This window comes from Panthera tigris, chromosome A2 (assembly GCF_018350195.1).
Source record: "Panthera tigris isolate Pti1 chromosome A2, P.tigris_Pti1_mat1.1, whole genome shotgun sequence".
Lineage (NCBI taxonomy): Eukaryota > Metazoa > Chordata > Mammalia > Carnivora > Felidae > Panthera > Panthera tigris.
Window position 1 is genome coordinate 37,064,633 of NC_056661.1, and position 15,154 is coordinate 37,079,786.

At 40.1% G+C, this 15,154-nt stretch overlaps 1 protein-coding gene across 2 annotated transcripts in view; it reads left to right on the plus strand.

Annotated features, from left to right (window-relative positions):
- The window catches only part of MITF (melanocyte inducing transcription factor), a 220,762-nt gene that overhangs the window by 39,308 nt on the left and 166,300 nt on the right, over positions 1-15,154 (plus strand). The gene's annotated exons all lie outside the window — the stretch shown is intronic.

A 15,154-nucleotide genomic window follows, 5' to 3' on the forward strand; every position in this document is an offset into this window, starting at 1 on the left:
ATGTTCGTTTGGGACAGACACTAGCACAGTTCATTGTGTTAGGGATATGGGGGTCAACATCTCTGGAAGGTAGTTGGTAGATTGTAGATAAATGCCGCATTGCATTTATCGTCTCCTGGTTCTGGAGGTGTGAGTCCAGGATCAAGGGGTCAGTAGGGACATGCTCCCTCTGTGAGTGCTAGGGAGAGATACGTTCTAGGCCTCTTTCCTAGAACGTTTGGATGGTTCTTAGCATGTGGTAACGTAACTCCAAGTCCTCACATGGCTTCTCTTTGAGTGGGTGTCTGTGTCCAGATATCCCCATTTTATAAGGACATCAGTCATACTCATTTGGGGCTCACGCTATTCCAGTACAACTTCATCTTAACAAATTAGATCTGCAATAACCTGGTTTCCACATAAGGTCACATTCTGAGGTATTGGTGGTTGGGACTTGATCATATGAATCTTGGGGGCACATAACTCAACCCGTAGCAGGAGCGTGTTCTGACAGTGGTCTGGGAATGGCAGCCCCTGGCATTGTGCCATGCACAACCAAAGTGGCCATGCCCTGTAAGAATTTCAGTCTCCTATAACCAGTTTTTAAACAGTTTTAATTAATTAATTGATTAGTTTTGAGGGAGAGAGAGATAGTGTGTGGGAAGGGGCAGAGAAAGAGGGAGAGGGAAAGAGAATCCCAAGCAGGCTCTGCATCCGTCAGCACAGAGTCCTGTGTGGGGCTTGAACCCACGAACTGCGAGGTCATGACCTGAGCCCAAGTTGGACGCTTAACCTACTGAGCCGCCCCGGTGCCCCCTAACATAACCATTTAAAGAGGTGTTTGTGCAGCTGAATTTTTATAATACATGAGCCACTTTGATTTACTTGTTTGGGCTCCTGATTTGTAGTATCATAATCTCTTGAGGTTTTTTTGTTTTGTTTTGTTTTTTGTTTTTTTATCTTCCCTGTCAATCAGTGGATGCCAAGGTCAAATTACCCTCACACCCACACACCTGACCCTCATAATAGAGTAATAATAAGCTAACATTTATTGAATGCTCATTATGTGCTAAGAACTCTGCCTGCATTATCTAATTTTATCTTCACAACAACTCTATTAGATAGTTACTGTTATTCTTCTATTTAATAGACAAGGACACTGAGATTAAGGGTGGTTGTGTGACTTGCCCCTAGTCACGTAGGTAATTATGTGACAAGCTGTGATTTGATCCCACTTCTGTCTGATTTCCAAACCTAAGCACCATTGCGTGGGGTGTGCACTATACTTTTAGAGGAATGCTTACATATGACACTTCACCATTCAAATCCTGGTCTGTCAGGGGTCTGACAGGGGTTTTAGGGGTCTGTTTTCTTTCTTTCTGGATCATTCCTTGATTAAATATTCTCCATCCACGTTTATGTCTCTCAGGATTCTTAACTCTTTTCAAAGTAACCACCGGGCCTTCTGTTGGTTTTATTGGTATCTACTTAAGTCATTCTAGGAATATGTAATCTGAATTAATTGAAATTACAAATGGCAAATGGTGAGTGGGATTATATTCGAGCTGTGTGTTTTACAGATCCTTAAGAGAACATTAAAATTAACTCGTTTCCTTGACAGAGATGAGAATAGAGCCTTACGCATCACCAGAGAATTTCCTACTAGTGATAAGGAAAATTAGTCTCATCTAATTTATACTGCTTTTGGTATAATGTGCTCTGTGGTGAGAGGAGAAGACCATTCCCTTGATAAATATCTTTATGCTCTGTTCCACCCCCCCCCCCCACCCCGCCTTCCCTCGAGCCAGCACTAGAATTCTCTTTCTCTATCAGAGTGACTGTCAATTAAATTTATGCATATGAAAAGACAGGCTCTTTTCCAGGTGCGAGAACAATGCTGGTTTGGAAGCAGAGACCTGGGTAATCTCTGACGAATTATGGGGAAGTTCAGATACCGGAAATTTGGTTTGCTTGGATGCTTGTCTCACTTTCCCATCTGTACAGTATTAAAATTGCAAACAATATGATACAGTCATCTTTCCTAAAGTTCAGATTATTTTTGACTATCAGTCTATGTTGAGCAAGTAGAAAAGAAAGACCAGGTGCTTTACTTGACTACAGTAGACTTAGCCCAGTATATACATATACACGTAGATGCATACATAGACACACAGATGCATGCATGTACATACATGTATCTGTGTGTATATGTATATCACCTTTGTTAAAATGCCAGGTCGGAATATATTGCTTTCGGCACTACAGATATTGACTGAGGACTTTCTTATTCTAACTAAAGTATTTACCAGGAGCTATGGGACCCTTGATTATACTTATCTGCATCACTTTGATGAAAAATGTTTTAAATTACCCAGAATATCTATATTTTTCTGTGTCTAAAAGCAGTGTTTCACTAAACATAGTTTGAAGGTCACATGTGTCAAAATCATCTGGGAATGAATCAAAAATACGAATTCCTGGGACTCTAGTCCTACTGATTTGAGGGTTTTGGGAGCACTGTATTTTGCTCAGCCCCTCTCTGATTCCTTGCCACACCACGTTTGAGAACCAAAGGTCTTAAATGTATCAGCATGAGAATATAGGTTCAAGTTAATTTTATCTTTTTTTGGTTTACTTTCCTCTTGCCTATCTCTTCTCCTCTTCCCCTTCCTTTAAATACATTAAAGAAAACTATTTTAAGAGTTATTCTAACTGTTTATGTTTTTTTACTGTTTATGAAAGGCTTTTGTTAATTTTAGCAATATCAAAATTCCATCTTTTCCTTTGTGATCTGTATAAAAGGATCCATTGGGGAAGAGGTTTTTTTTTTTTTTTTTTTTTTTTTTTTTTTTTTAAATACCCACTATTCTCTATAGCAGATCTCCAGGAAGGAACAACATGCTGTTTGTTCTTTTCTCAGGATGAACCATGGCTTTCTTTCCTAGTGGGTGTTAGAATCAATGCTTTTCAGTAATTTATGATTCCTCCTTTTTATAAATCCCAGAGTTTATTATAGACATTTCTAAAGATTATAAAGTTACTTTTTGGGGTGAGAGAAGGGCATCAGAATTCTTTGAGAAGTCATTTTGAAGGATTTTTTTGGATCTTGGAATAGGTCATAATGATTCCTACTGTTTAGTGTTAAGGATTTTAAGATTGCTAAGTATTGGAAATAGTTGTTTTAGTGGATTTTTTAAAATGTGAAGTTTTTAAGTAAAAGTATTCCAGACAAGTGAATTTCCTCCCCTCCATCCCTCATATTAGAGAAGTTCCTTTGTTGAGAAGCTGAATTAGCAAATCAGTCTCTCCTTTAATCCATAGTATATAACTAGTTGGATTACTAGAAGTTAGGAATTTTTCAGGTGATTTGAATGGATACTAAAGGTGTATTAATCTAGACGATGATTTCAGAGGCAGTCTTTTCTAAAGACTTCATAATGTAGGACAATCATAACTTAAGTGTTGTAAAGTTAACAAACTGTTGTGGTGACTTTTTTCTCAAGTGGCAGATCCGAGGTACGTTTTTCCATTGGAGACCCCCAGATAAATCTCAAGGGTTCTGTATCCCAATCTGGAAAGATTGGCCTGGATTGTGGGCTCTGGCAGCTCTTTGGCTCTTGTTTGTTCAGACTGGTTAATACAAGTGAGAGCCTGTGATCTTTGTCAAAGTGCTGCGGTTGGATTTTTTTTTTTTTTTAATGGTACAAATCTATTATGTTCCTGCTGTGTCTCTTCCATGAAAGCTTTGTACTGGCAGAGAACTCTTGGCTGCAGAGCTGGGCTGACGGTCATGGTGCTGAATATAATTCGGGTTATCCTGTGAGGGGCTCAAACATTCCTCATGAGGGCTGAGGCAGGGCAAGCTGAGTGGAGCAGTGAGTCATGGCGTGCTGGGGCAGTTGTGTCCTGAAATAACAACAGCAGTGGTGGCATTTTAATAGCAGTAGCCAGTCTAGCATTTATTGATGCTTCCAGCGTGCCAGGCACTCTGCTAAGTGCCTCACATGCATTATCTCATTTACATCAGCAACAATCCCATTAGCTGAGTTCCGTCTCTTACCTCCACGTTACAGATAAGCATCTCAAAGTCACATGACTAGCAAGGAGTAGAAGTGGGACTTGAACCCTGATCTTTTGGATGCCCAAACTCATGCCTTTCACAACAGCACTATACTCTCTTTTACTGAACTGCACGTTGTTATTGGCTTCCCTCTACCTCCTCTTAAATCACATCATCATCAGTGTTGACTTGGTAATTTTGATTTAGTAATCCAAGGACCTGGAGATACCCTCTTCTTGTTTTTCAGTGAGTTCAGGTTTTAAGTGAGAGGCAATATGACTTGAGAAAGTTTAACCTTGGGAAATTGAGCATGACCTTCTTCCTGGAACCATGTCCATTTACCAAATAGTCAAGGAAAAAAGGAATCTTATGGGGTGAAAGGTTGGGGGGCGTTCGGTAAGAGAGGAGATAGGCAGGTGGACACATCTGGGGTGATTTCTCCTTTCAGAGAGAAGAAGGGGGGATAGTAAATAAATTTAAGAACTAGACTTGAGGGGCGCTTGGGTGGTGGCTCAGTCGGTTAAGCGTCCGACTTTGGCTCAGGTCATGATCTTGTGTTCATGACTTTGAGCACCGCATCAGCTCTGTGCTGACCGCTCAGGGCCTGGAGCCTGCTTGAGATTCTGTGTCTCCTTCTCTCTGTCCCTCCCCTGCTTGTGTGTGCTCTTTATTTCTCTCTCTCTCTCAAAGAGTAAGTAAACATTGAAAAAATTAAAAAGAAAACTAGACTTGAAAAGTTAGCCAAAGGGGTGCCTGGGTGGCTTAGTCAGTTAAGCATCCAACTCTTGATTTCAGCTCAGGTCATGATCTCATGGTTTGTGAGTTCAAGTCCCCCATCGGGCCAGGCACTGACAGTGCAGAGCCAGCTTGGGATTCTCTGTCTCTCTGCCCCTGCCCTGGTTGCTCTCTGTCTGTCTCTCTTTCTCTCCCTCTCTCTGTCTCTTTCTCTCCCTCTCTCAAAAAACAAAAAACAAAACACATTGAAAAGCAACTACTTAAAAAAAAAGATCAGCTGGATAATTATTAATGACAAAGGAAGTTTTATGAAAAACAAAACGAAAGCAAAAGATTCTGTGATTAAGTAAATTTGAGGAACTATACACTCTAACATCCATTTGGGGAACAAGAACAACAACATTAGTACCCACAGCAGCTAACACTTACTGCTCTCTGTGTGCCCTTTAAACACTTTATATGCACCAGTCCTGTAAAGTAGGTGTTGCCGTTGACCCTTGAATGTCACAGGGGTAAGGGGCGCCCACCCCTTGCACACATGAAAATCCACGTGTAACTTTTGACTCCCCCAGAACCTAACTACTAATAGCCTCCCATTTAATGGAAGCCTTACCAATAATGTAAACAATTGACTAACACATATTCTGTGTGTTATCTGCATTACATGCTGAATTCTGACAATAAAGTAAGCTGGAGGAAAGAAAGCATTATTCAGAAAATCATAAAGAAGAGAAAGTACGTTTACAGTACTGTACTGTAAAAAAATCCATGTGTAAGTGAACCAGACTAGTCCAAACCCAAGTTGTCCAGGGTCAACTGTATTTTAATCCCCATGTCACGGATGAAGAAAGGTCATTCTGTTTTTGTGTGGTAGAGCTGGGATCCTAACCAGGGCTGTTTGGTTCTAGATACTGGACTTCTGTCTACTATTGCCTCTTCTGGTGACACCTGCTGAGCACATATGTATGCGTCAGGCCTTTTCTGAGTTCTTACATGTATTTGCATTTACTCACTTAACCTTCTCCAGTATCTTAATGTGTATCAGCATATTAAAGGTTCTGAAATGTGTGGTAATCAACAAACTGGTGTATCTGTGCCTGGTGTTTCTCAGATTTACTTGATGACACAATTCTCCTGCCTATTTTTTGGAGACGGAAGAGAATTGAAAGCAGAATATCTGCCAGTGTGTACTTTAGGAAATCCCAAAAAAGAGAATCACTGTATTCTGACCCCTCAAACACATGTTTGGGACGTGATTTATTTTCAAGATAGAGTAGGGACTCCCTGAGAGCCTGGCTTCGTTCTGTAACTACCTGGTGCTTGGTGACCTTCATCAGAGCTTTATCTTTCTGCCCCCAGGCACATGAATACCTGTTTCTATCTCTTTTATAGGAATGTTGACAGTAAATGAGCATAAAGCTCTTTGGGCTCCTTAGAAGAAAGAAGTTGTTGATGTCCAAGGTCTTCATAATGTCATATCAGATCTCCACAGTTCTTTCATTTTGGTTAACATTGAAAAATGAATGTATATTCTAGTATGACAGAGTAATTAGCCTTAGATTACTCAGAGGAGGGGAAAGGAAATATACCTGGAAAATGTTTACAGCTCTCATGAGTTAAATCTTCAAGTTCTTAAGGGTGGCATTGAGATGGTGGGGGACAGTCAATTGAGTAACATTAATACTCAGTTTCCCATAAGACTGTGAGAGCCAGTCTTATGGGTTTGTATGGTCTTATCCTTTTGAAGTCCAAATATTTGAGGCCAGAGACCCAAATACATGACTGGGCATATATTTTTCAAAGTGTGTTTTAGCATTAGAGTTTGATCACCTTTTGTATAGGTAAAAATTCATATAGTTTGTAAATGGCATTAAATGCAACTCAAGTGAAAAAGATTTATTAGGGGCTCCTGGGTGGCTCAGTTGGTTGGGCGTCCTACTTTGGCTCAGGTCATGATCTCGCGGCCCATGGGTTCAAGCCCTGTGTCGGGCTCTGTGCTCACAGCTCGGAACCTGGAGACTGCTTCGAATTCTGTGTCTCCCTCTTTCTCTCTCTGTCCCTCCCCCACTCACTCTCTGTCACTCTCTGTCTCTCAAAAATGAATAAATGTTTAAAAAAAAATAATTTATTGGTTCATTTAGGTGAAGAGTCCAGGTCCTTTCAGAGTTGAACTTCAGGGTTGGTTTGACCAAGAGGCCTAGCATTACTATCATGGGTCTGGTTTCTGATCCAGTCCATTCTGCCTTTATGGTGTGACGTCACCTTTAGTGAATTGTTGGTTCTACTTCATGTCAGGAGACTACCATGTACTCCTGGGCCTGCTTATTCTCCATATCCAGAGAAGGAGAGAGAGAGAGAGAGAGAGAGAGAGAGAGAGAAGGAGAGAGAGAAAGAAAATGCAAATGAGAGAGAGAAAGAGAGACATACTTCTGGACGTTCTTTCAGAATAGCAAGGAAGAAGATCAGACCTTTCTTATTGGCCATAATTAAGTCGTGTTCCCATTCGTCAACCACAGTGAAGTGAACTTTGCTGAAGGAGCTATGGATCCTGTAGGAAAATCAGGGTACTTTCCAAAGTAAGGAATGGGTGTAGATATAAACAGTTGGGACACAAGACACAATTTATCTGATAGTTTTCTCTTAGACACTCATTTTAACAGTTACTTGTGAAACTGGCCTGTTAATGAATGGTGCCTTTGAGAGGCACCTAGATTGAGATTTAACTTTTATTTATTTATTTATTTAAAACATTTTTTTTAAAACGTTTATTTGTTTTTGAGAGACAGAGAGCATGAGCTGGAGAGGAGCAGAAAGACAGGGGGAGACACAGAATCCGAAGCAGGATCCAGGGTCTGAGCTTGTCAGTACAGAGCCCTATGCGAGGCTGGAACTCACGAACTATAAGATCATGACCTGAGCCGAAGTCAGATGCTTAACTGACTGAGCCACCTAGGCGCCTTGAGATTTAACTTTTAGTTTCACATTCTTAGTAGTACAGGCTACACCAGACTAAACTGAGATTGTTGAAAAGTCTTGTTTAGTATTGATTTGTAAAGCATTATGTTTGAGTCTGTATCTGCCCAGTGGTTCTCTGTGCCAAATACCTTTTGGACAAATGAATCTGAGGGTTCCTTAAGGTAGTATAGATTACCGTGACTTTGTTTGTTTGTTTCTTTCTATTGATCTCCTTGCTTCTGACATTGAACTTTTTGCTTTTAATAAGTAAAAGATATGTTTCCACCTGGGTCTTGTAGGTGCCTGACTTTATGTTTTATTCTATAAAAATTACGCCACTGATAAAAATAGAACATTTAATACCGAGAGTCCTAAATTCCAGGAAGACTGCTAGTAGCCAGAAGTGGATGGAGTGCTCACTGTGTGCCAGGAAAGTACTATACTAAGTACCTTATTTGACTCGTCCTATTTGTTTATCGCAGCAGCCCTGGGAAAGAGGTGCTGTCCTTACTTCCATTTTACACATGGGGAAACTGAGATTAAATAATATGGCCAAGGCCACCTGGACAGGAAATGGTGGAGCCAAAACACAGATCTCTTTGACTCTGGGGCTTGTGCTCTTAACCACTGTTTCTTCCACCAGCAAAGGCAGGGTACTTCCAGTATGCTGCATCTTTTGTTAAGTTTGGAATTCCTAGGAAGTTATGTCTTTAAGTCCTTCTGAAGTTAGAGACGTCTGTATGTTAGTAGTGATAGAGGATTGGAAGAGAGCTTTTACCGGTGTGAGCCTTGGAAAAACTGGAGCCAGGAGTCTTTCATGAAAAATTTGCATCTGCCCCAGTAGCCAAAAGAATATTGAGAAAGAAGAACAAGGTTGGAGGGCTTACATTTCCTGATTTGAAAGCATATTGCAAAGCCACAGTAATCAAAACAGTGTGGTATTGACATAAAGACACACAAAGAGGCCAATGGAATAGAATAGAGCTCAGAAATAAATGCACCTGTGTATGGCCAAATGCTCTTTAATAGGGGTGCCAAGACCACAGAATGGGGAGAGGACAGTCTCTTTAACCAGTGGTGTTGGGAGAATGGGATATTCACCTGCAAAAAAATGAAATTGTACCCTTATATTACACTGTAAAAAAATAACTCAAAATGGATTTGTGATCTAAACATAAGAGCCCAAACTGTAAAATTCCTAAGGGAACACATCAGGGAAAATTTCATGACTTTGGACTTAGCGATGATTTCTTCAACGGGAAAACCGAAACACAGGCAACAGAAGGGAATGATCTAAATGTGAGACTATATCAAACTTCAGAAAACTTTTGTGCCTCAAGGGACGTAATCAGCAGAACGAAGAGGTGTGACCTATGGAAGGGTAGAAAATACTTGGAGATCATATACCTGATAAGAGGTCAATATGAGAATATCTAAAGAAGTCCTGTAACGAAACAACAGAAAGTCAAATAACCCAATTTAAAAATGGGCAAAGGACCTTTCTCTGAAGCAGACAAATGACAAATAGGGATATGAGCAGATGCTCAACATCACAAATCATAAGGGAAAAGCAAGTGAAGACCACAAATGAGGAAAAACCTCACACTTACTAGGATGGCTTTTATTAAAATAACAGAAAGTGTCAAGTGTTGACACAGATGTGGAGAAGCTGGAAGCGTGTTTGCTGTTAGAGGGATTGTAAGATAGTGCCCATGCCATGGAAAACTTGTGGTGGTTCCTCAAAAAATTAAAAAAAGAACTACCGTGTGATCCAGCAATTCCTGCTGGGCATGTATCCAAACGAATAGAAAGCAGGGCATCAAAGAGATATTTTTATATGTTTGTTCTTAACAGCGGTATTTACAATAGCCAAGAGGTAAAAGCGTCCCAAATGTCTCTGGACTATTATTGAGCCTTAAAAAGGAAGGGAATCTGTTAAATGCTCCAACAAAGATGAACCTGGAGGACATTAGAGTATGTGAAATAAGCCAGTCACAAAAAGACAAATACGGTATGATTTAACTTAATGCGAAGTACCTAGAGTCGTACAATTTATCGAAACAGAAAGTAGAAGGGTTGTTGCTAGGGGTTTGGGGAAGGGGAAAAGGGGATTTTTGAAATGGGTGTTGTTTCTGTTTTGCAAGATGATAATGTTTTGGAGACTGGGCTGTACACTTAAAAGATGGTAAATTTTGTGTGTGTGTGTGTGTTTTGTTTTGTTTTGTTTTAACCAGAATTAAAAAAAAAATTGCATTTGCCTCCTGCTGCTAATTTAGCTGCTTAATTGAGTTATGTGAACATTTTACTCAAAGTTGCAAACCCCAGGCCTACAGGCTGAGTGTGGCCTGCAGACACATTCGGATGGAGCAGTAAATCTGTCCTTGACAAAATATGAATTAGTGGTCAACATTTTAAAAAATTAAGAAATTTCACATAAAAATAACTTCTCTTAGAAGACTGGAAAATCTGGAAAGTCTGGAACCACATGTCTGTCTAATCACCAAGTGGCTGGAGCTGAGGAGTAGTCCAACCTCTTTTAAGACTAGGCAGGAAATTCAGACTACCTTTCACTTGTTCTGTAATTTCTTAGAGCAGACTCAAGTCCTCAGATGTATACTAACTTCCTGGCCATGGTATTTGTAGGTTTAACATACTAAACTCCTTTTTTTTTTTTTTTTTTAATGTTTATTTCTGAGACAGAGAGAGCATGAGCAGGGGAGGGGCAGAGAGAGAGGGAGACACAGAATCCGAAGCAGGTTCCAGGGCCTGAGCTGTCAGCACAGAGCCCGACGCGGGGCTTGAACTCACAAACTGTGAGATCATGACCTGAGCTGAAGTTGGTCGCTCAACTGACTGAGCCACTTAGGCGCCCCTAACACACTAAACTCCTTAATGCCAGGTGCGTCTCATAATAATACACTGTAGATGCTCTCTTAGTGCTACACTAACTATACTTAGGGGGCCTCAGCTCTAAAGTAGCATATTCTGTATTTAGGTCGGGGGAGTTAGGATCTGTCTTTCCATAGGAACAAATACAGCCGCAGTGTGTGTGCGTGTGTGTGTGTGTGTGTGTGTGTGTGTGTGTGTGTGTTTCCTTTGCTGTTTTGCTTGCAGCAAATGTTGCCCTACAACTCATGTTCTAAATATAGATGTGTTAAATTTCAAATGTGAAAGTTTTTGATGGGTCTGAAGCCAGTTTGCTAATCAGGGGAAATGCTGTGATTGGCGCCAGTGTCTTCACAGACCCTGGGGGGATTGTGAAATCCTGCCGCAACTGTGATTCAACTCTGGGGTTGAAAGAAAGCTCAGCGACCGCTCAAGAGTTTTCCAAGTTGTTTTTCTTCTTAACAGTGTGGTGGTTCTTTGAATGTCATAACTTGGAGAAGATAAATACTTGTTCCTTGGTTCATTTTACTAGTACCGGATTAATAGTATAGTAATAAATCATTTCTGCAAGCAAAAACAAATCACATTTTCTGATTCTTTATGTGCTATCCGTGAGTAGAAAGAAATACAGAGACCCAGGGCCTACTTGTCATGGGAACTTAAGAATGGTTACTTGTGCAAAATATGAGAAGTTCAGACTGGTCCAACTTTTCATCTTGTATCTTTTATTTTTATTTTTTTAATGTTTATTTATTTATCAGATAGGTGGAGGGAGGGGCAGAAGAAGAGAGAGAGAATCCCAAGTAGGCTCTGCACTGTCCCGATGCAAGGTTTAAACCCACAAACTGTGAGATCACTACCTGAGCCAAAATCAGGAGTCGGATGTTAACCTGAGCCACCCAGGGCTCCCCATCTTGTATTTTTAAATCTTATTATGTTGGCTTTCAAGATGGGGCTAGTGATGTCCATTGCAAGTGGGAACAGAACACTGGAAAAGTGTCAGTTGTACATTTTTCAAGGTTACACATTGCTTGACATTCATACGTGCACGTAGGTATGTGTGAGTGAGGCGTTATTAGAAATGCCTCTGTGGCTCATGCTGGGTCTGTTTCATTTGTGCAGTAGATATCGTTTATCTATCTATATTGACCGATATAGTTTGATGCTTTGAATAATAGTGACCAGCAGTAAAGGAGCCCTTAGTTTTGAGTACTGGTAGAATAGAGGTATTCAAAGAACTCTCTGGTAATGAGACTTGGGTAATTAAGTGCCTGTGCCCTGAGTTGCACCTCAAAGGAGACTGATGTGCTGAATCCTTATCTATGCTTGCCAGAAGTGAGGCTGCCATCTAGCACAGTCGGTGTCTCTTTTTGAGAAGAGATATGACCATGGTTGATCCCATCACTAGGCGGTACAGAATTTTTGAAGATGGGCAGTGGCTCCGAGAAACCAGACCAAACAAGCCAGTGGAACGAAACTGTGCATTGCTGGTTGCAGGGGCCCGATAGTGAACAAAGGGACAGATGTTTGGAGTTGCTTTCCCCATTTTTATTTCACTGCTTGTAGCCATTACATCGGTCAACAGCAACACTCACTGGTAAAAACAGGAACAGCAGATTCAGGTTTCCCTATCGGCTGCCCTAGTGATGCTCACTTTCCCTTTCCCCGCTCTTCTCTTTCCTTTATGTGCTCCATCTCTGCTTCCCTGAGCCCAGTGGCCTTGATATGGCTTTTGTAATTCCAAAAGAATAAAACATCTGAAGAAAAACTTGTTAATTTTCCTTCTCCCCATCTTTAATCCTGCCCTTCTAAAGACATCATTATTAACAGTTTGGTTTGTATTAACAATCCTTCTCTTGGTCATGCAAAACTATATATATATCTTATGTTTATATATTTTATATTTTATTTATTTATATATGCATATTGTATTTATTATTTTATATATTTATAAATTTATAAATATAATTTATATAATATGTATATATTTTATATTGTATACATCTAAATATACAAATTTATTCAACTTTTTACAAAAGGAAACTCATGCTGTCTACAGTGTTCTGTAACTTTATTTTCCTGACACTGTTTCATGGGTGTCTCACCAAATCAGTACATTTAGCTAAAAACCATTATTTTTAATGGCTACAGAAGATGTCATGGTATGATGTTATCATAATTTATTCACGTAATCCCCTCCCTATTCATTGATTCAGATTGTTTACAGATTCCCTTTCTGCCTCCCCCCCAAAGCAAATAGTGCTGCTTATTTTTCATGTTTTTGGAAAAGCCATTAATTGAAGAGGAAAGTTAGTGGGCTTATTTTTTCACTTTGCTTTTATTTATTTATGTTTTGATCTGGCTTTATGAGCTTAAGTCTTTAAATTTGCTAATTTGCTAATTTGCCTCTTGTAGTCTTTGCATACTTGTTCCTGTAGGGCTTTTCAACCTAGGCACTATTATCATTTGGGGCCAGATGGTTCGTGTTGTGGGGGCTGTCCTGGGGGCTGTAGGATATGTAACAGCATCCCTGGTGTTTACCCACTAGATTCTGGTAATATGCCAGTCCCCACATCAAAGTTGTAATGACCCAAGTTTTTCTAGACACTGCCAGTGTTCCTGGCAAAATCCCCCTGGTTGAGAACCATTGCTGTAATGTATAATGTATAATGTATATAACAGGGTCCTCGCTTATAAGCAATGCTGTATTCATCAAACAGTTTATTATTTGTCTGTGTTTGGACAATGCCTGTTCAAATTACAGAACCGTGGGAAGGAGTTGGGATTGCGAATTGAGTTGTACATGGTTTTATCTGACTGGGGTTCAGGCCCTTCATGTGGTCCGTGTAGACCTGCCCATGGCCCTCCGGACATTTCCAGTGTGTAGGAAGCAGTGGCACTCAGAAGCCAGTCACCTGCCACCACTCCTTATCTCTTTTCTACGGGATCTCCGCAGCTTGGATCTCCCCAGCTTCTAGCCGTGGGCGAAATAGCCCCACTTGGGAGTATCACTGGGGGGCTCTCTACTTTCTGGGATGACTTTTTTCTGGAAAGAGATGCATTGTGTAATGATTTAAGTAGCTTTACATTTTGCAAATGACAATTTTTGCATGGTATGCTTAATTAATAGGGTATGTGTTATCATATCTGAACAAAACTGGGCATCAAGCCCTTAATCAGAAATGAGACCCCTGATCAAAGCGTTGTTTGTTTGTTTATTACAGAAAGTTGGATGGCCTTGTGTGGGTTTGACTTAAAGCCTTATTAAGATAGGTGACTATAAAGATTACTCATGTGTCTGTGGGCTGGGGAATAAGCCGTCTGCATATCCCTTCTTTGGCTTTAACTGAGAGCTTAGATGGTTGGGACTCAGTTGTCCTGTTTGGTTCGCTTTTTAGCCCTGATAGCTTTATTGTTAAGGTAATAGGCAAACATTACAATTTACACGCATTTAAGAAATGGAATGTTATCTAAGCTGCTTTGTGTTTGTGACTTATTTATTTATTACCCCCCACACCCCCAATACCCATGTAGCTACTACCAAGATCAAGAATTCAACAGTTTTCGGGGGCGCCTGGGTGGCTCAGGCCATTAAGCATCCAATTCTTGGTTTCGGCCCGGGTCATGATCTCACAGTTCTTGAGTTTGAGCCCCACATCAGGCTCTGTGCTGACAGTGAAGCCTGCTTGGGATTCTGTCTCTCTCTCTGCCCCTCCCCTGCATACTGTTTCATTCTCTCAAAATTAATAAATTCACATAAAAAAAAAGAATTAGTTTCCAGCACTGTAGAAGGTTCTCAGGTACCCTTCTCTGCCAGTAACCACCCTCCAAAAGAACCCCCACTTGTCTGACTTATCACTCTTAGTTTTACCTGTTTTTGAACTTCATGTAAATGTAATCAACTAGTGTTTGTTCTTTGCTTTCTTTTTAAGAACGTCTGGTAAAAAACACTTCCACTAAAAAAAAAAAAAATACAGAAAGTTATGTAATCACTGTTCGTATGAGAAAAAGATCACCTTTGGTTTAAAAAGATAATTTTCTTTCATCGTTTAGAAATCAGTTTTTCATTGTAAAATCTTTTGTTAGGAAATAAAATTTTAATTTTCTCTTGTCAATTTTTAAGGATTTGTGTTTCCTTGTTATTCCTTTGAGAAATATGGCAATTATCCTTCTTGGTGGAAAAAGAGGATCTAGTCTGGCGGGAACTTTCCTTTCAGTGCTTATGAGGAATCTTTTGAAATAGTTTTCCAGGTAGTAAAACCTTTAATGCCTTTTGGATTCGACGTGGTTTGAGAGGCTGACAAGCAGCATCTTTTTAGGATAGTTGTGAAACAAAACTGGGCGGGACTGACTTGTTACTTATTCCTCATCTGTTGCCTTGGCAATAAAGTAAACATTTCAAAATACTTGGGCAAATGCCACAAACAAATGATGCCTAGGGGTTACATTGTTTAAGCAGATGCACCAAGACCTCATTTAAATGATAAAGTTTGCAGAAACCGTACCCATTTAATAGGGGATTTTTACTGTAGGTTTTCT